The sequence below is a fragment of the Somniosus microcephalus genome, chromosome 4, assembly GCF_052327205.1.
Source record: "Somniosus microcephalus isolate GS21.2 chromosome 4, FLI_Smic_1.0, whole genome shotgun sequence".
Classification (NCBI taxonomy): Eukaryota; Metazoa; Chordata; class Chondrichthyes; order Squaliformes; family Somniosidae; genus Somniosus; species Somniosus microcephalus.
This window is the reverse complement of record NC_140990.1, coordinates 21,559,988-21,582,508: the sequence shown is the minus strand read 5'-3', so window position 1 is coordinate 21,582,508 and position 22,521 is coordinate 21,559,988. Positions and strand designations below refer to the sequence as shown.

The 22,521-nt window shown below is 44.9% G+C and overlaps 1 pseudogene; it reads right to left on the bottom strand.

Annotated features, from left to right (window-relative positions):
* Positions 1–13,141: 13,141 nt before the first annotated feature.
* LOC147118395 (uncharacterized) overlaps positions 13,142–22,521 on the bottom strand; it is a 31,687-nt pseudogene continuing 22,307 nt past the window's right edge.

Here is a 22,521-nt window from a genome sequence, read left to right as displayed (position 1 = left end):
CCTCTACATTATACTCCATATGCCACCTTGCTGCCCACTCACTTAGTCTATCTATATCCCTTTGCAGAATTTTTGTCTTCTCCTCACAACTTACTGTCCCACCTAGCATTGTATCATCAGCAAACTTGGATACATTACACTTGGTCCCTTCATCTAGGTCATTAATATAGATTGTAAATAGCTGATGCCCCAACACTGATCCTTGTGGCACCCCACTAGTTACAGACCGCCAGCCTGAAAAAGATCAATGTATCCCTACTCTCAGTTTTCTGTCCTTTAACCAATGCTCTATTCATGCTATTATATTACCCCCAAACCCATGAGCCCTAATCTTGTGTAATAATCTTTTATGTGGCACCTTGTCGACAGCCTTTTGGAAATCCAAATATACTACATCCACTGGTTCCCCTTTATTTACCCTGGTAGCTACATCCTCAAAGAACTGCAAAAAAATTGTCAAACATTATTTCCCTTTCATAATACCATGTTGACCCTGGCTAATCATGTTATGAGTTTCTAAGTGACTTGAAACCACTTCCTTAACAATGGAATCCAGCATTTTCCCGACGAGTGATGTCAGGTTAACTGGCCTGTAGTTTCCTGTTTTTTCTCTCCCCCATTTCTTGAATAGTGGTGTTACATTTGCGCCCTTCCAATCCACTGGGTCCTCTCCAGAGTCTAGGTAATTTTGGTTGATCAGAACCAATGCGTCCACTATCCCTTCAGCCGCCTCTTTTAGTACCCTAGGATGTAGGCCGTCAGGTCCAGCGGATTTGTTGGCTTTAAGTCCCATTAGTTTCCCGAGTACTTTTTCTCTACTTATATTAATTATGTTAAGTTCCTCACCCCCATTAGACCCTTGGTTCTGCAGCATTTTTGGTATGCGTTTTGTGTCTTCTACTCTGAAGACAGATACAAAATATTTGTTTAACGTTTCTGCCATTTCCTTATTCCCCATAATAATTCCTCCTGTCTCAGCCTCTAAGGGACCAACGTTTAATTTTGCTACTCTTTTCCATTTTACATACTTGTAGAATGTCTTACAGTCTGCTTTTATATTTCGTGCTAGTTTTCTCTCATTCTATTTTTTTTCCTTTTTACAATTGTTTGGTCAACCTTTGCTGCTTTCTGAAACTCTCCCAAATCTCAGGCTTAATAATACTCTTTGCAACATTATAAGCTTCTTCTTTCAATCTAATGCTATACTAAATTCTTTAGTTAGCCATGGTTGTATTAATTTTCCCGTGGAGTTTTTCACAGAATCACAGAAACCCCACAGTGCAGATAGAGACCATTTCGGCCCATCGAGCCTGCACCGACACATATCCCACCCAATCCCCGTAACCCCTACACATCCCACCCTAAATCCCTGTAACCCCAAGTATTTAATCCCCCTAACACTAAGGGTCAATTTATCATAGCCAATCAACCTAACCCACACATCTTTGGACTGTGGGAGGAAACCGGAGCACCCGGAGAAAACCCACGCAAACACGGGGAGAATGTGCAAACTCCACACAGACAGTCGTCCGAGGCCGGATTCGAACCCGGGTCTCTGGCGCTGTGAGGCAACAGTGCTAACCACTATGCCACCGTGCTGCCCATTGTTTCTCAATGGAATATATTTTTGCTGAGAATTATAAAATATTTATTTAAATGCTAGACATCTATCGCCATATATTTTAATCGATGTTTTCAATCTACCTTAGCCAACTCACCCCTCATTCCTATTGGCTTTATTTAAGTTTAAGACTCTAGCTTCGGACTTAGGCAAGTCACTCTCAAAATTAATGTAAAATTCGATCATATTATGATCACTCTGCCCCAGGGGATCCTTTACTATGGCATTGCTAATTAACCCTGTCTCAATACAAGATCTAAAATAGACTGTTCCCTGATTGGTACCATGACATATTTTTCTAGGAAACTGTCCCGAATGCATTCCATGAACTCGTCCTCCAAACTACCTTTGCCAATGTGATTTGTCCAGTCTATACGAAGATTAAAGTCCCCCAAGATTTTTGCAATTCCTTTGTTGCAAGTTCCTACTATTTCTTGATTAATAATCTGTCCAAAGGTTTAGCTAATGTCAGGGGGCCTGTATACTACTCCTACGAGTGTTTTTTGCCCCTTGTTATTCCTTATCTCCACCCATACTGATTGTACATCCTGATCTTTTGAGCCGAGATCCTTCCTCGCTACTGTCCTTATGTCATCCTTTATTATCAGGACTGCTCCCCCTCTTTTCCATTCAGTTTTTTTTCGAAACGTCAAGTACCCTGGAACATTTAGTTCCCAAACTTGGCCACCTTGCGACCATGTCTCTGTAATGGCTATTAGATCAAGCCCATGTATCTCTATGGTGCCAGTGATGAAAGACTTCAGTTACGTGGAGAGACTAGAGAAACTGGGTTTATTCTCATTAGAGCAGAGAAAGTTTAGAGGAGACTTCATAGACGTGTTCAAAATTATGAGGAGTTTTGATAGAGTAGATAGGGAGAAATTGCTTCCACTGATATGAGGGTCGTCTACCGAAGGACACAGATTTAAGATAATTGGCAAAAACGGGGAGAGGAGGAGAAATTTGTTTATGTAGTGAGTTGTTGTGATCTGGAATGCACTGCCTGAAAGGGTGGTGGGAGCAGATTCAATAGTAACTTTCAACAGGGAATTGAATATATACGTGAAAAGGAAACATTTGCAGGGCTATGGGGAAGAAGAACGGGGAATAGGAATAATTGGATAGCTCGTTTTAAGAGCTGGCACAGGCACTATGGCTGAAAGGCCTCCTTCTGTGCTGTATGTTTCAATGACTCAGCCCACAGGAATTGCACTCTGTGCTGCAGCTCTATCTGACCGCACTGAAACTCATCCTCCGCCAAAACAGACCGCAGGCAGCTTTTGCACGAGTGGAGAACTAGGTCATATCTGTGTGTCGAAGCGATTCGGCGAATCCACAGATGTACATCGTTGTGTCACTCAGCTAGAGGTCAGTGATGGTTCAAATAGTCAATTTTTAGGATTTGTTTAATTCAGAAGTCAAGCGATTCCCAATATTTTTTCCATTTCCCCGACTGTTTCTGGAATGTCTCCACATGATCATCGCTGGGGTTGCATCGGGATAATTTTAGTATCAGTACAGGCCACTGGAGCAAACTGACCTTAATAGTTTGGTTCCCGTTCTATTATCAGATCAGAATCCAGGTCCTAGATCTGAGTCATTGAGATGGGGTCATAGTCCTTTGCTGGTTTATGCACGGACTGACTGTGCCCCTGTAAGTGTGGCCATGTAATTAAGTGGCGTTTCCCAGGGATAGGATTGGCTGGTCTCTCAGAACTAACGACAGTTGTGCACCAATCAGTGTTAGTTGTGGACCAATTACTGATGTCTCCCGACAAACCCTTTCATTGCCTAGCTCTGTGCGTGAGTCTCTTGCTCCCTGTCTCTCTGTCTGCCTCTCTCTTTGTCTCTCTCCCTCTCTATTTTCCTCCGTTCCGTTGTCACTTACTGTGCTTAACTCGGTGTCTGTCTCACTCTTTCTTTCTCTCTGTCTCAGTAAGGTTAAAGGCGAAAAATAAAATAAATCAGTCTCAATTCCCGGTATCACTGAGCTTCCTCCACAGTCAATGAACTCCATTGCTAGTCATAGCCTTCAGACCACGAGCGACAGGACAAGTGGAAAACCCTCTGCACCAGTGAGATTGCTTTTAAAATGTCACCTGAGGGCTCTTCTCCACACCCAGGATTTTACTTGTAGAGATCGATCCTGTTATACATCCCAGAGATCTGCTAGTTTGTAGTAACACTGGGGGTTGAATTGGACCCTGGATTAAAATGGTTGAGCATAGTCACATCGCCCAACGCGGACAGCACTGACCGCAACTAGAAAAAACCGCTCGGATCAGGCTTCATTTTACTATTTACATTTTAAAGAAATACTTTGAGATGTAATCCCTGGTATTTTCCTGGAGCTCACACTTGATGTCCATCTGTGCCTTGTTTTTGTATGAGGACCGAGGGACACTTGTTCACTGTGGGTCTCGGGGCACAATAATACACGGCGCCTTCTGTGATCTCCAAGCCTTTCACGGAGACCGAGAGGAGCGGACCAAGCCGGAGCATAACGAGAGCGGAGCAGTTAACAGGAGCAGTCCCGAGCGGCAGGAGCCTGAGATCGAGATGAGCGGGCCTGGACGGTGCACAGCGAGAGCGGAGCAGTTAAAAGGAGCAGTCCCGAGCGGCAGGAGCCTGAGATCGTGATGAGCGGGCCTGGACGGTGCACAGCGAGAGCGGAGCAGTTAAAAGGAGCAGTCCCGAGCGGCAGGAGCCTGAGATCGTGATGAGCGGACCTGGACGGAGCACAGCGAGAGCGGAGCAGTTAAAAGGAGCAGTCCCGAGCAGCAGGAGCCTGAGACCGGAACGAGCGGACCTGGCCGGAGCAGAGCGAGAGCGGAGCAGTTAAAAGGAGCAGTCCCGAGCGGCAGGAGCCTGAGACCGGAAGGAGCGGACCTGGACGGCGCACAGCGAGACCGGAGCAGTTAAAAGGAGCAGTCCCCAGCGGCAGGAGCCTGTGACCGGAGGGAGCGGACCAAGGCGGAGCACAGCCAGAGCGGAGCAGTTAAAAGGAACGGCAGGAAATCAACAGAGGCAGTTTTTGAAAAAGTGACATCAGAGTAAAAAAAGTGATATCGACACAAGAGAAGGAACAGATTGGTGAGTCGCTGGTGAATGTATTTCTTTAAGTTAATAAATTTATTTCTGCTAAATTAGTTAATAGCCTATTCATTAGAGACAAAGAGCAGACTGGTGAGCAGTTGGGGAGTGTTTTTTGTTAAGTTTTAAGTTTTTTTCTGCTGGGTTAGTTCTTTGCCTAATAAATAGAGGCATGGCAGTACAGCTCCGTCCTGGGGAGTACACATGCTGTGCCATGTGTAAAGTCCTGGATGCTTGCCGTAGCCTGGACAAGCACATGTGCGGGAAGTGTTGCCAGCTACAGCAACACGAGCTCCGGGCTTGGGAGATTGAGCGGCGGCTGAAGTCACTGCGGTTCATCCGCGAGGCTGAGAGTTACGGGGATAGCACTTTTCTGGAGGTGTTCACCACGCAGCTCAAGAGTATGCAGGCAGAGAGGGAATTGGTGACCACCACACATAAGGGGAGGACCAGGCAGGTAGGGCAGGAGCCCCCGGAGTACATTGCGCTCTCCAACTAGTATCCTGTTCTGAGTATTGGTGAAGGTGATGGTTCCTCTGGGGAGTGCAGCCAGAGTCAAGTCGATGGCACCACGGGTAGCTCAGCTGCACAGTGGAGGGGGCTGGAGGAAAAATTGTGGAAGAACAATAGTCATAGGGGATTCGATAGTTAGGGGAGCAGACTGACGTTTCTGCGGCTGTAGACCTGACTCCAGGATGGTATGTTGCACCCCTGATGCCAGGGTCAAGGATGTCACTGAGCGGCTGCAGGCCACTTTCAGGGGGAGAGAGGACAGAGGTTGTTTTTCTTATCAGTACCAACGACATAGGCAGAAAGAGGGATGAGGTCTTGCAGGCAGAGTTTAGGCTGCTAGTGGAGAGATTAAAAAGCAGGACCTCAACGGTAGCAATCTCAAGATGAGTTCCAGTGCCACGTGTTAGTGAGTATAGGACTAGGAGGATAGAATAGATGCATGCTTGGCTGGGGAGATGGTGCAGGAGGGAGGGCTTTAGATTCCTGAGGCACTGGGACCGTTTCTGGTGAAGGTTGGCCCTGTAGAAGCCGGATGGGTTACACCTCAACACAGCCAGGACCAATATTCTCGCCGGGAGATTTGTTAGTGCTGTTGGTGAGGGTTTAAACTAATTGGCAGTGGGATGAGCACCAGCACATCAGAGTAGAAAAGAGGAATAAGGTGCATAAAAGTGTGATTGCATTGGATAGTACAAGAGAAGAAAGTAGTACTAGAGGCGGAAGTAGTACCATATTATATAGGAGCAGATTATGAAAGACTACGAAAAATTCAAAAATGGGTTTAGAATGCCAGTACATAAGCGCACAAAGAATGGTGAAAACGGTTGGTGAGCTACAAGCATAATTAACTGTGTGGCAATATGATGTAGTGACAATAACAGAAACGAGGCTTAAAAATGGTGAGGACTGGGCACATAATATTTAAGGGTACAAGGTGTCAAGAAAATATAGGGAGGGAAAAAAGGGAGGAGGGTAGCAGTGCTGATTAAGGAAGACATCCTAGTGTTGGAAAGGGAGGGTGTTCTTGTGGGAAAAAGGGCAGAATCCATTTGGTTAGAGTTGAGGAGCAAAAAGTTTATGATCACGCTATTGGGGTTATTCTATAGGCCTCCAAATAGTGAGAGGGAGGTAGAGGAGCAAATCTGCAGGGAAATTGCAGAGATGTGCAAGAGATAGGGAGCGGTGATATTGGGGGACGTTAATTACCCAAATATCGATTGGGATGATGCTGGGGATTAATTAGAAATCTTGTTGTGCGAGGACCCTTGGGGCAGAGCGATCATAATGTGATAGAATTCTTCATTACGAAGGAGAGTGAAGTATTTGACTGAGAGACTAGGGTCCTGAACTTAAATAAAGGAAACTACGATGGTATGAGGTCTGAGTTGGCTAGGATGGATTGGGGAACGTTACATAAAGGGTTGATGGTGGATAGTCAATGGCAAACATTTAAAGTTCGCATGGATGAACTACAGAATTTGTTCATCCCTGTTTGGCATAAAAAGAAAACCAAAAGGTGACACAACCGTGGCTAACAAGGGAAATTAGGGATAGCATAAGATCCAAGGAGAGGACATATAAATTGGCCGGAAAAAACAGCAAACCCCAGGATTGGGAGCAGTTTAGGATTCAGCAAAGGAGGACAAAGGGATTAATTAAGAGGGGGCAATAGAGTATGAGAGCCAGCTTGTAGGGAACATAAAAACTGACTGTAAAAGCTTCTATAGACATGTGAAGAGAAAAAGATTGGTGAAGTGTTGCTTAGATCACTTGCAGTCAGAATAAGGGGAATTTATAATGGGGAACAAAGAAGTGGCAGTCCAATTAAGGACATACTTTGGTTCTGTCTTCATAAAGGAGGGCACAAATAACCTCCCAGAGATGTTGGGGAACATAGGGTCTAATGAAAGGGAGGAACTGAATGAAATCAGTATATGTAAGGAAATGGTTTCAGGGAAATTGACGGGATTGAAGGCCGATAAATCCTCAGGACCTGATAATCTACATCCTAGGGTAATTAAGGAAGTGGCCCTGGAAATAATAGATTCATTGCTGGTCATCTTCCAAAATGCTATAGAACCTGTAACAGTTCCCATAGATTGGAGGGTAGCTAATGGAACCCCACTATTCAAATAAGGTGGTAGAGAGAAAACGGGGAATTATAGACTGGTAAGTCTGACATCGGTAGTGGGGAAAATGCTAGAGTCCATTATAAAAGATGTAATAACAGAGCACTTGGCAAACAGTGACAGGATCGGACAAAGTCAACCTGGATTTCCAAAACGTAAATCGTGCTTGAATAATCAAGTTATCAGAGAGCGCCCTCTTATGGACAGTACAATCATGACATACTTCATTGCATACACAGACAAACACATGCAGACAGACACACATACACACAAATAGACACTGATATACAAACAGACACACATACACAGACACACTTACACAGACACCCATATATCCACAGACAGACAGACACCCATAAACACACACAGACACAAAGACACGCATAAACAGGCACACAGGCAACTATACACAGACACAGAATGGCACAGACACAGGCAATATAAACCGATAAACAAAACTGGTTCATATGTTGTGGAGGATATATATTTAACTTCTGCTGAGTTGTTTAAGATGAAATATGTTTAAGAAGTGAACAGACAGCGCTCTCTTGTGTTCCTACAAGCCTCACCGAGAGGATTGGAAACACAAACACAGAGACACACACATAGCGACACAAACTGAGACAAATAAACACACACAGAATAAATACGCACAGATAAACAGAGAGACAGATAACAGACATAGACAAACACGTACACTTAAACACCGACAGAGATACAGTAAAGCACGCGCAGACACACTCACAAACGCAGACAGATTCAACTTCCCATAAACAGGAACTGCAGACAGGTCAGTGAGTAAACACGGGATTTCTCACCCTGTTCATCACAGACAGACACATACACATAAACACAGACAGAGAGACAGATACACACAAACATACGCCATCACAAACCTCAGACAGATAAACGCATATGGACAAACACTTACAGATAAACACAGACATACAGATGAACACACACAGACACACGTATTCACATTCACAAACATAGACAGATAAACACAGACAGGCACACAAGGCAATTCTCAGAGAAGTGTGCAAATAATCGGGTAATAATAGTGGGGATTTCAAATTCCCCAATATTAACTGGGATAGTCAGAGTGTGAAAGGCTTAGTGGGTGCAGAATTCTTAAAGTGCATCCAGGAGAGCTTTTTGAGCCAGCATGTAGAAAGTCCTGCAAGAGAGGGGGCGGTACTGGACCTAATTCTAGGGAATGTGGCCGGGCAAGTGGTAGAAGTGTTAGTAGGTGAGCACTTTGGTGACAGTGACGATAATTCGGTGAGATTTAAGGTAGTCATGGAAAAGGACAGAGATGGACCGGAAATAAAGGTTCTAAATTGGGGGAAGGCCGATTTTAATATGATAAGGCAGGATCTGGCCAAAGTGGACTGGGATCAGCTACTTGTAGGAAAATCAACATCGAGGCAATGGGAGTCTTTCAGAAAGGAATTTGAGAGAGTACAATGGCAACATGTTCCCGTAAAGGTCAAGGGTGGGACCAACAAGCCCACCGAACCTTGGATGTCAAGGGATATACGAGAATGGGTTAGGAAAAAAAGGCGGGCTTTTGGCAGATACAAGGGACTAAAGACAGAGGAAGCCTAGAGGAGTATAAAAAGTGCAGGGGGATACTTATAAAAGAAATTAGGAGAGCGAGGAAGGGCCATGAAAGAACACTGGCGAGCAAAATAAAGGCAAATCCTAAGGTGTTTTATTATAAGTGTATTAAGGGCAAGAGGGTAACTAGGGAAAGGGTAGGGCTCATTAGGGACTAAAGTGGCAATCTGTGTGTGGAGCCAGAAGATGTTGGTGGGGTTGTAACTGGATTTTTTGCATCTGTGTTCACTATGGAGAAAGACGATGTAGACATAGAAATGGGGCAGGGGGACTGTGATATACTTGAACATATTAGCATCGAGAGGGAGGAGGTACTAGCGGTTTTAGCAGTCTTAGAAGTGGATAAATCCCCAGGCCCGGACGAGATGTATCCCAGACTGCTATGTGAGGCAAAGGAGGAGATTGCAGGGGCTCTGACACAAATTTTCAGAACCTCTCTGGCCACAGGGCATGTGCCAGAGGACTGGAGAACAACTAATGTAGTACCATTATTCAAGAAGGGTAGTAGGGATAAACCAGGGAATTACAGGCCAGTGAGCCTAACATCAGTGGTAGGGAAATTATTGGAAAAAATTCTGAGGGACAGAATTAGTCTCCACTTGGAGAGGCAAGGGTTAATCAGGAACAGTCAGCATGGCTTTGTCAAGGGAAGATCATGTCTGACCAATTTGATTGAATTTTTCGAGGTGGTGACTAGGTGTGTGGATGAGGGTAGTGCAGTGGATGTGGTATACATGGATTTCAGTAAGGCTTTCGATAAAGTCCCGCATAGGAGACTGGTCAAGAAGGTAAGAGCCCATGGGATCCAGGGTGCCTTACCACATTGGATCCAAAACTGGCTTAGTGGCAGAAGGCAGAGGGTGATGGTCGAAGGTTGTTTTTGTGACTGTGAGCCTGTGTCCAGTGGGGTACCGCAGGGAACAGTGTTGGGTCCCTTGCTGTTTGTGGTCCACATCAATGATTTGGATGTGAATGTAAAAGGTATGATCAGTAAGTTCGCAGATGACACGGAAATTGGTGGGGTGGTAAATAGCGAGGAGGGTAGCCTCAGTCTGCAGGACGGTATAGATGGGTTGGTCAGATGGGCGGAACAGTGGTAAATTGAATTTAACCCTGAAAAGTGTGAGGTGATGCATTTTGGAGGGACTAACAAGGCAAGGGAATACACAATGAATGGTAGGACCGTAGGAAAGACAGAGCAGCAGAGGGAGCTTGGTGTGCATGTACATAGATCCCCGAAGGCAGCAGAACAGGTGGATAAGGTGGTTAAAAAGGTATATGGGATACTTGCCTTCATTAGCCGAGGCATAGATTATAAGAGCAGGGAGGTTATGATGGAGCTGTACAAAACGCTGGTTTGGCCACAGCTGGAATATTGTGTGCATTTCTGGTCGCCACACTATAGGAAAGATGTGATTGCTTTGAAGAGGGTGCAGAGGAGATTCACCAGGATGTTACCTGGGCTGGAGCACTTCATCTATGAAGAAAGACTGGACAGGCTGGGGTTGTTTTCCTTGGAGCAGAGAAGGCTGAGGGGGGACCTGATTGCGGTGTACAAAATTATGAGGGGCATAGATAGGGTAGATAGAAAGGAACTTTTTCACAAGTTAGTTAAGTGTTAATGATCTGTGCGCCTGCAGAACCTTGGGATCGTTTGTAGTGTGTTCTATTTCCCAACGCTAGTCTGAGCCCCTGGTTTTAACCAACTTCACTGTTGAAGATTTCGGTAATTATTGAAGAATATAATAATTCTGCAATTCATGTCGCAAGCCTGCTTGCCCCGTATTTGTAACGAATGTGCAAATGACACAACCCTTATAGAGAGTAAGGATTATATCATATGCGAAGGGGCCATTACTAATCAATTCAGTACTTCACAGGTGGCACTCACGTGTGACAACACCGCCCGCGGAAGCCGCGCCCGCGGAAGCCCCGCCCACAGCTTCCGTTTGCTGCTCTCGCTCTGACCCGCCTTGCATGCCCTGTGTTATTGGAAGGATTGCTGGCTCTGTTCCCTGTTTGCCATTGGTTGACTCAGCAGTGCAGTGGGGCGGGGATCTGTATTTCTGCTCCGACACAGGATTTCCCGGACTGCAGCGTTACAGACTCAGGGAGCATCATGCGGAACCGTCTCGCACCGCTCCTCGTCATTATATCACTTCTCAGTAAGTATTTCCTCCCCAGTGAAAATCCATTCTCCCCCTGACTACTGTAACCCAGCTGTGATAATTGGTTAGATGATCCTGATGATGATGATGGTGATGATAATGGTGATGTTGATGATGATGACTGTTACTATTATTGTATGTTAGAATGGAGCCACCAAGACACAGTGGAACAGCCGATCCCTGAAATGACGGTAGAAGAGGAAAGTAATGTCACAGTAACCTGCGCCTTGAAAATAAGCGACAGAACCCCTTATCTGTTCTGGTACAGTCAGCACCCCGGGCAGCCTCCACAGTACGTGATTCATCTTGTGAGAGGGATAGTGATCTGGAACCTCGACTTCACTGATCGATTCTCTTCTACGTACCATCGAACTACCAATATTACCAAGCAAACGATCGGCAAAGCCCTGATCTCCAACATCGCCGTTTCTGTCTGTGCCATGAGCCCCACACTGCTGCAGAGACATTGCGGATCCCATACAAGAACCAACACTGAGAGTTGCACTTAGTGCTCACCAGAGGGCGCTCTCACACCGATAACCAGCAGCGACAATTCAGCCTCCACAGTGAGAGTCAAAGGGAGATTCTTAAAAGGGAAAGAAATACAATACTCAACATCACCAGGTGAACTCCACCGGCGCAATTATATTATTTGGTGATTTCAACTCCCATTTATAATTTTAACAAAACTTCACAAATCCATCGGTGGCACCTTACCTCCCCTTTTGTCTTTCGATGCCCTTCCCCTGCCTGCCTGTCCCTTCTCATGCCTTGTCTCTGCTCCTCACCCGTAATCCTCTGAACTTCCTTCAACCAGTCTTTAGTTTAACGATGTAAAACCTTTGCTGCTTCTCTGTACATTTATTCAGAACCGCTCCAACACAACTTCCCATAAACAGGAACTGCAGACAGGTCAGTGAGTAAACACGGGATTTTTCACCCTGTTCATCTGTACAGTTCTCAGAATACCCACCAGAGGGCGGAAGGTCACAATATTTATTTTTTGGCCCAGACCCCGGGCAGTGAGTTAAAAGCTGTTTCTCCAAAATTTGTGTCTATTTTGGTGTGAATTGAAGATTAATATTTGAAATCCACAATGCGCTGGCAATAATCATCACGAAGAGACATCCATGATATTGAAGGATTGAATTCTGATGCTATACAGTGGGCAGGACCAGAGAGTGGAAGGGTGTAGAAGATCGGGAAAGGAATATTAAAATGTGAATGAAAGACACAGCTTGAGTTCTGATTTCTGAAGCCATTAACTGTACCAATGGTGGAGATCGATGTTAACGGGGCGTGCTGTGTTTGTTTTTCTGCACCACGTCCTTTTCTACTATGAGTGAAAGTTGTAAGGACAGTTTTTTGACACTCTGCTGGTGTTGAGCTCTTGTTATCGAGGACCCGCCCGACATCTCACCCCGGAGGCTTTGAACCCGCTCCCCCGCTCTGCTCCCGGGAACTTTAAGCGAATGAGCGGTAAATTGCTCAAAAGCGCCGATACGCCGCTCCCTCCATTCTCCTTCATTGCAAATCCAAAATCTGAAGATTATGGATCTTTAAAGAATTAATTACTGGCAAAAGACATTTTAGATACAAACCACAGAAGGGGTCGGTGTTCGAAACGCTGGTTAAATTAAAGGGAGGGTTTATTCTTTAGGTCTGTTCAATTGTTTGGTCAGTAACAGCTGATATCATCGTTCTAATATCATGCACCTAGAAATCACTCCGATAAAATACGGAATCGTTGTTATTTCACTGAATCGTGAGGGAAAGCTCACTGGAGTCGCGGTTACCAATGTCCTGTAGGTAAGGCGAACCGAATTCTAGAGAACGAATTGACCCCGGAATAAAACAATCCCATTAGCAACCCTCTGCTTCCCGATTACAATAAACAGACAAGGGTTCAATCCCACCGGTCTCTAAAAGCAGAACCATTCCCCTATATAGCTCGGAGCGTTTCCATTCACTGGCAGCCAGCTCACCACCTACCGGTCTCACAGCACCACTGGGGACACAAGGAAGTGAGATCAGAGCACCCTGAGACACGACAGCAGATATTGAGGGCGGGGATTAGAACGGGTGTCTTCAAATAGCCAACCCTCATTCTACAGCCTGGTGAATCTTCGCTGAACTCCTTCCATGACAAGAACACCCTTCCTCAGATAAGGTGACCAAAACTGTACACAATACTCAAGGTTTATCTCACCAAGGTCCTGTACAAATGCAGCAAGACATATTTGCTCCTGTACTCGAATCCTCTCGCTATGAGGGCCAACATACCATTTGCCTTCTGAACCGCCTGCTGCACCTGCATGCTTACCTTCAGCGACTGGTACACAAGGACACCCAGTTGTCGTTGCACTTCCCCTTCTCCCAATCTATTGCCGTTCAGATAATAATCTGCCTTCCTGTTTTTGCCACCAAATTGGATAACCTCGCATTTATCCACATAATACTGCATCTGCCATTCATCTGTCCAATCACCCAACCTGTCCAAATCATACTGGAGTTTCTCTGCATCCTCCTCACAGCACACCCGCCCACCCAGCTTTGTGTCGTCTGCAAACTTGGAGATATTACATCTAGTTCCCTCGTCTAGATCATTAATATATATTGTGAACAGCTGGGGTCCTAGCAGTGATTCCTGCGGTACCCCACTAGTCACTGCCTGCCACTCGGAAAAAGACCCAATTATTCCAACTCTTTGCTTCCAGTCTGCCAACCAGTTCTCTATCCAAGTCAGCACCTTACCCCCAATCCAATGTGCTTTAACTTTACACGCTAATCTCTTATGCGGGACCTTATCGAAATCCTTCTGAAAGTCCAAATACACCACAGTCAATGGTTCTCCCTTATCTATTCTACCAGTTACATCCTCAAAAAATTCCAGTAGATTATTCAAGCATGATTTACGTTTTGTAAATCCACGTTGACTTTGTCCGATCCTGTCACTGTTTTCCAAGTGCTCTGCTATTACAGCATTTATAATAGACTCTAGCATTTTTCCCACTACCGACGTCAGACTTACCGGTCTATAATTCACCGTTTTCTCTCTACCAACCTTTATGAATAGTGGGGGTTACATTAGCTACCCTCCAATCCATGGGAACTGTTCCAGAGTCTATAGAATTTTGGAAGGTGACCAGCATTGCATCTACTATTTCCAGGACCACTTCCTTAATCTAGGATGTAGATTACCAGGCCCTGGGGATTTATCGCTTTCAATCCCGTCAATTTCACTAAAACCATTTCCCTACAAATACTGATTTCATTCAGTTCCTCCCTCTCATTAGACCATATGTTCCCCAACATCTTTGGGTGGTTATTTGTGTCCTCCTTTGTGAAGACAGAACCAAAGTATGTATTTAAATGGTCAGCCATTTCTTTGTTCCCCATTATAAATTCCCCTGATTCTGACTGCAAGGGATCTACGCTTGATATCACCAATCATTTTCTCTTCACATGTCTATAGAAGTTTTTACAGTCAGTTTTTATGTTCCCTACAAGCTTACTCTCATACTCTATTTCCCCTCTCTTAATTAATCCCTTTGTCCTCCTTTGCTAAATCCTAAACAGCTTCCAATCCTCAGGTTTGCTGCTTTTTCTGGCCAATTTATATGCCCTCTCCTTGGATCTTATGTTATCCCTAATTTCCCTTGTTTGCCACGGTTGAGTCACCTTCTTTGTTTTATTTGTATGCCAAACAGGGATGAACAAATTCTGCAGTTCATCCATGCGATCTTTAAATGTTTGCCATTGCCTATCCACCATCAACTCTTTAAGTAACGTTCCCCAATCCATCCTAGCCAACTCGCACCTCATGCCATCGTAGTTTCCTTTATTTAAATTCAGGACCCTAGTCTCTCAGTCAAATACTTCACTCTCCAATTTAAGGAAGAATTCTATCATATTATGATCTCTCTGCCCCAAGGGGCCTCGCACAACAAGATTTCTAATTAATCCCCAGCATCCTCCCAATCGATATTTGGGTAATTAAAGTCCCCAAATATCACCGCTCCCTATCTCTTGCATATCTTTGCAATTTCCCTGCAGATTTGCTCCTCCAACTCCCTCTCACTATTTGGAGGCCTATATAATACCCTAGTAGCGTGATCATACCCTTTTTGCTCCTCAACTCTAACCAAATGGATTCTGCCCTTGTCCCCACAAGAACATCCACCCTTTCCAAAACTAGAATGTCTTCCTTAATCAGCACTGCCACCCTCCGCCCTTTTTTATCCCTCCCTATATTTTCTTGACACCATGTACCCTTGAATATTAAGTGCCCAGTCTTCACCGTTTTTAAGCCACGTTTCTGTTATTGCTACAACATCATGTTGCCACACAGTTAATTGTGCTTGTAGCTCACTAACCTTATTCACTATACTTTGTGCGCTTATGTACATGCATTCTAAACCCATTTTTGAATTTTTCGTAGTCTTCCATAGTCTGCCCCTATCTAATATGGTAATACTTCCGCCTCTAGTAATACTTTCTGCTCTTGTACTATCCAATGCAATCTCTCTTTTATGCACCTTATTCCCCTTTTCTACTCCTATGGGCTGGTGCTCACACTACTGCCAAGTTAGTTTAAACCCTCCCCAACAGCACTAACAAACCTCCCGGCGAAAATATTGCTCCCGGCTCTGTTGAGGTGTAACCCATCCGGCTTGTACAGGTCCCACTTTCCCCAGAAACGGTCCCAATGCCGCCGGAATCTAAAGCCCTCGCTCCTGCACCATCACTCCAGCCAAGCATGCATCTGTTCTATCCTCCTAGTCCTCTACTCACTAGCACGTGGCACTGGGAGTCAGCCAGAGATTTCTACCTTTGAAGTCCTGCTTTTTAGTCTCTCCCCTAGCTCCCTAAACTCTGCCTGCAGGAGCTCATCCCTCTTTCTGCCTATGTCGTTGGTACTGATATGAACAATCAGCTCTGGCTGTTCACCCTCCCCCCTCAGCATGTCCTGCAGCTGCTCAGTGACATCCTTGACCCTGGCATCAGGGAGGCAGCATACCATCCTGGAGTCACGTCTATGGCTGCAGAAACGGCTGTCTGCTCCTCTAACTATCGAATCCCCTACCACTATCGCTCTTCCACAATTTTTCCTCCAGCCCTTCCCCTGTGCAGCTAAGCTACCCGTTGTGCCGTCGACTTGGCTCTGGCTGCACTCCCCAGAGGAACCATCACCCTCACCAGTACTCAGAACAGAATACTAGTTGGAGAGCACGATGTACTCGGGGGCTCCTGCCCTACCTGCCTGGTCCTCCTCTTCCATCTGGCGGTCACCAATTCTCTCTTTGCCTGCATACTCTTGAGCTGTGGGGTGAACACCTCCAGAAACGTGCTATCCACGTAACTCTCAGCCTCGCGGATGAACTGCAGTGACTTCAGCCGCCGCTCAATTTCCCAAACCCGGAACTCGAGTTGCTGTAGCTGGCGACACTTCCCGCACATGTGGTTGTCCAGGCTATGCCAAGCGTCCAGGACGTCACACATGGCACAGGATGAGTACTCCCCAGGGCGGAGCTGTACTGCCATGCCTCTATTTAATAGACCAAGAACTAACCCAGCATAAATCAACTTAAAACTTAACAAAAACACTGCCCAACTGCTCACCAGTCTGTTCTTTGTCTCTAATTAATAGGCTATTAACTAATTTGGCAGAAATAAATTTTTCAACTTAAAAAAATACATTCACCAGCGACTCACCAATCTGTTCCTTCTCTTGTGTCGATGTCACTTTTTTTTACTCTAATGTCACTTTTTCAAAAACTGCCTCTGTTGATTTCCTGCCGCTCCTTTTAATTGCTCCGCTCTCGCTGTGCTCCGTCTAGGTCCGCTCCTTCCAGTCTCAGGCTCCTGCCGCTCGTGACTGCTCCTTTTAACTGCTCCGCTCTCACTGTGCTCCGTCTAGGTCCGCTCCTTCCAGTCTCAGGCTCCTGCCGCTCGGGACTGCTCCTTTTAACTGCTCCGCTCTCGCTGTGCTCCATCCAGGTGCGCTCCTTCCGGTCTCCGTTCAAGGCTTGGAGATCACAGACGGCGCCGTGTATTATTGTGCCCTGAGACCCGCAGTGAATAAGTGTCCCTCGGTCCTCATACAAAAACAAGGCACAGATCGACATCAAGTGTGAGCTCCAGGAAAATACTAGGGATTAAATCCCAAAGCGTTACTTTAAAATGTAAATAGGAAAATAAAGCCTGATCTGAGCGGTTTTTTCTAGTTGTGGTCAGTGCTGTCGCGCTGGGATTTGTGACTATGCTCAACCATTTTAATCCAAGGTCCAATTCAATCCCCAGTGTTTGTACAAACAAGCAGATCTCTGGGATGAATAACAGGATCGATCTCTACAAGTAAAAGACCTGGGTGTGGTGAAGATCTCGCAGGTGACATTTTAAAAGTTATCTCACTGGTGCAGAGGGCTGTCCACTTGTCCTGTCGCCCGTGGTCTGAAGGCTATGATTAGCAATGGAGTTCATTGACTGTGGGGGAAGCTCAGTGATAGCTGGAATTGAGACTGATTTATTTTATTTTTAGCCTTTAACCTTACTGAGACAGAGAGAAAGAGAGAGTGAGACAGACACCGAGTTAAGCACAGTAAGTGACAACGGGACAGAGGAAAATAGAGAGAGAGAGAGACAAAGAGAGAGGCAGACAGACAGACAGAGGGAGCAAGAGAATCACGCACAGAGCTAGGCAAGGAAAGGGTTTGTCGGGAGACATCAGTAATTGGTCCACAACTAACACTGATTGGTGCACAACTGTCGTCAGTTCTGAGAGACCAGCCAATCCTATCCCTGGGAAACGCCATTCAATTACATGGCCACACTTACAGGGACGCAGTCAGTCCGTGCATAAACCAGCAAAGGACTATGACCCCATCTCAATGACTCAGATTTAGGACCTGGATTCTGATCTGATAATAGAACGGGACCCAAACTATTAAGGTCAGTTTGCTCGAATGGCCTGTACTGATACTAAAATTATCCCGATGCAACCCCAGCGATGATCATGTGGAGAAGTTCCAGATACAGTCGGGGAAAAGCAAAAAATATTGGGAATCGCTTGACTTCTAAATTAAACAAATCCTAAAAATTGACTATTTTAACCATCACTGATCTCTAGCTGAGTGACATGGTGATGTACATCTGTGGATTCGCCCCATCGCTCCGACACAAAGATATGACCTAGTTATCCAGTCGTGCAAAAGCTGCCTGCGGTCTGTTTTGGCGGAGGATGAGTTTCAGTGCGGTCAGATAGAGCAACAACACAGAGTGCAATTCCTGTGGCTGAGTCATTGAATCATACAGTACAGAAGGAGGCCTTTCTGCCATAGTGCCTGTGCCGGCTCTTTGAACGAGCTATCCAATTGTTCATATTCCCCGTTTTTCTTCCCCATAACCCTGCGAATTTCTCCTTTTCACATATATATCCAATTCCCTTTTGAAAGACACTATTGAATCTTCTCCCACCACCCTTTCAGGCTGTGCATTCCAGATCACAACAACTCACCACATAAACAAATTTCTCCTCCTATGTGAAGAGAAAAGGATTGGTGAAGTCAAGCGTAGGTCCCTTACAGTCAGAATCAGGGGAGTTTATAATGGGAAACAAGGAAATGGCAGACCAACTAAATATATAAATTGGTTCTGTCTTCACAAAGGAGGACACAAATAACCTCCCAGAGATGCCGGGGAACATAGGGTCTGATGAAAGAGAGGAACTGAAAGAAATCAGTATTTGTAGGAAAATGGTGTTCGGAAAATTGATGGGACTGAAGTCCGATAAATCCCCAGGACCTGATGGTCTACATCCCAGGGTACTTAAGGAAGTGGCCCTAGAGATAGTAGATGCATTACTGGTCATCTTCCTGAACTCGATAGACTCTGGAACGGTACCCATGGATTGGAGGGTAGCTAATGTTACCCCACTATTCAAAAAAGGTGGTAGAGAAAATGCGGGGAATTATAGACCCGTAAGCCTGACATCGGTAGTGGGGAAAATGCTAGAGCCTATTATAAAAGATGCAATAGCAGAGCACCTGGAAAGCAGTGACAGGATCGAGCAAATTCAACGTGGATTTACAGAAGATAAATCATGCTTGACTAATCTACTGGAATTTTTTGAGGATGGAAATGGTAAAATAGATAAGGGAGAACCAGTGGATGTGGTATATTTGGACTTTCAGAAGGCTTTCCATAAGGTCCAATATAAGAGATTAGCATGCAAAATTAAGGCACATGGGATTGGTGGCAAGGTATTGACTTGGATAGAGAACTGGTTGGCGGACAGAAAGCAAAGAGTTGGAATAAACGGGTCGTTTTCTGAGTGGCAGGCAGTGACTAGTGGGGTACCACAAGAATCGGTCCTAGGACCCCAGCTGTTCACAATATATATTAATGATCTGGACGAGGGAATTGGATGTAATATCTCCAAATTTGCAGACGACACAAAGCTGGGTGGGAGGGTAAGCTGCGAGGAGGATGTCGGGAAACTCCAGTACGATTTGGACAGGTTGGGTGATTGGGCAGAAACATGGCAAATGCACTATAATGTGGATAAATGTGAGGTTATCCACTTTGGTGGCAAAAACAGGAAAGCAGATTATTATTTGAATGGCAATAGATTGGGAGAAGGGGAAGTGCAAAGAGACCTGGGTGTCCTTGTGCACCAGTCGCTGAAGGTAAGCATGCAGTTGCTGCAGGCGGATAAGAAGGCAAATGGTATGTTGGCCTTCGTAGCAAGAGGGTGCGAGTACAGGAACAAGGATGTCTTGCTACAGTTGTACAGGGCCTTGGTGAGACCGCACCTTGAGTATTGTGTGCAGTTTTGGTCAGCTTACCTGAGGAAGGACGTTCTTGCCATGGAGGAAGTGCAGCGAAGATTCAGCAGGCTGATACCTGGGATGGCAGGAATTACGTATGAGGAGAGATTGTGTCCATTGGGCTTATATTCACTGGAGTTTAGAAGATTGAGAGGGGATCTCATCGAAACCTATAAAATTATGTCAGGTCTGGACAGACTAGATGCAGGAAGGATGTTTCTGATGGCCGGGGAGTCCAGAACCAGAGGTCATAGTCTAAGGATAAGGGGTAAGCCATTTAGGACTGAAATGAGGAGGAATTTCTTCACCCAGAGAGCGGTGAACCTGTGGAATTCTCTGCCACAGAGGGCGGTAGAGGCCAGTTCATTAACTATATTCAAGAAAGAGTTGGATATATTTCTTGAGGCTAAAGGGTTCAAGGGTATGGGAAAATGGAAGGGACAGGGTACTGAATTGGGATGATCAGCCATGATCACATTGAATGTCGGAGCAGGCTCGAAGGGCCGAATGGACTACTCCTGCTCCTATTTACTATGTTTCTATGTTTCCCCTTTTTTGCCAATTATCTTAAATCTGTGTCCTTCGGTAGACGACCCTCATGTCAGTGGAAACAATTTCACCCTATCTACTCTATCAAAACTCCTCATAATTTTGAACACGTCTATGAAGTCTCCTCTCAACTTTCTCTGCTCTAATGAGAATAAACCCAGTTGCTCTAGTCTCTCCACGTAACTGAAGTCTTTCATCACTGGCACCATAGAGATAAATGTGTTTGATCTAATATCCATTACAGAGACATGGTCGCAAGGTGGTCAAGGTTGGGAAATAAATGTTTCAGGGTACTTGACGTTTCGAAAAAAAAGCAGAATGGAAAAGAGGGGGAGCAGTCCTGATAATAAAGGATGACATAAGGACAGTAGCGAGGAAGGATCTCGGCTCAAAATATCAGGATGTAGAATCAGTATGGGTGGAGATAAGGAATAACAAGGGGCAGAAAACACTCGTAGAAGTAGTATACAGGCCCCCTGACAGTAGCTACACCGTTGGACAGAATAGTAATCAAGAAATAGTAGGAGCTTGCAACAAAGGAAATGCAAAAATCTTGGGGGAATTTAATCTTCATGTAGACTGGACAAATCACATTGGCAAAGTTAGTTTGGAGGACGAGTTCATGGAATGCATTCGGGACAGTTTCCTAGAACAATATGTCATGGTACCAATCCGGGAACAGTCTACTTTAGATCTTATATTGAGACAGGGTTAATTAGCAATCCCATAGTAAAAGATTCTCTGGGGCAGAGTGATCACAATATGAAAGAATGTTACATTAATTTTGAGAGTGACTTGCCTTTGTCCAAAACTAGTGTCTTAAACTTAAATAAAGCCAATAGGAATGAGGGATGAGTTGGCTAAGGTAGATTGGAAAAATAGATTAAAATATATGCCGATAGATAAGCAGTGGCTCGCATTTAAAGAAATATTTTATAATTCTCAACAAAAATATATTCCATTGAGAAACAAAAACTCCAAGGGAGAAGTAATACAACCATGGCTAACTAAATAATTTAAGTATAGCATTAGATTGAAGGAAGAAGGTTATAATGTTGCAAAGAATAATAGTAAGCCTGAGATTTAGGAGAGTTTCAGAAACCAGCAAAGGTTGACCAAAGAATTGTAAAAAGGAAAAAAAATAGAATGAGAGAAAACTAGCACGAAATATAAAAGCAGACTGTAAGACCTTCCACAAGCAGGTAAAATGGAAAAGAGTAGCAAAAGTAAACGTTGGTCCCTTAGAGGCTGAGACAGGAGAAATTATTATGGTGAATAAGGAAATGGCAGAAACGTTAAACAAATATTTTGTATCTGTCTTCACAGTAGAAGATACAAAACGCATACCAAAAATGGTGCGGAACCAAGGGTCTAATGGGGGTGAGGAACTTATAATTAATATAAGTAGAGAAAAATGACTAGGGCAACTAATGGGACTTAAATCCAACAAATCCCCTGGACCGGACGGCCTACATCCTAGGGTTCTGAAAGAGGCGGCTGAAGGGATAGTGGACGCATTGATGTTGATCTTCCAAAATTCCCTAGATTCTGGAGAGGACCCAGTGGATTGGAAGGTCGCAAATGTAACACCGCTATTCAAGAAATGAGGGAGAGAAAAAACAGGGAACGACAGGTCAGTTAGCCTGACATCAGTCGTCGGGAAAATGCTGGAATCCATTGTTAAGGAAGTGGTATCAAGTCACTTAGAAAATCATAACATGATTAGGAAGGGTCAACATGGTATTATGAAAGGGAAATAATGTTTGACAAATTTGTTGCAGTTTTTTGAGTATGTAGCTAGCAGGGTTAATAAAGGGGAACCAGTGGATGTAGTATATATGGATTTCCAAAAGGCAGTCGACAAGGTGCCACATAAAAGATTATTACACAAGATTAGGGCTCATGGGTTTGAGGGTAATATAATAGCATGGATAGAGCATTGGTTAAAGGACAGAAAACTGAGAGTAGGGATAAATTGATCTTTTTCAGGATGGCGGCCT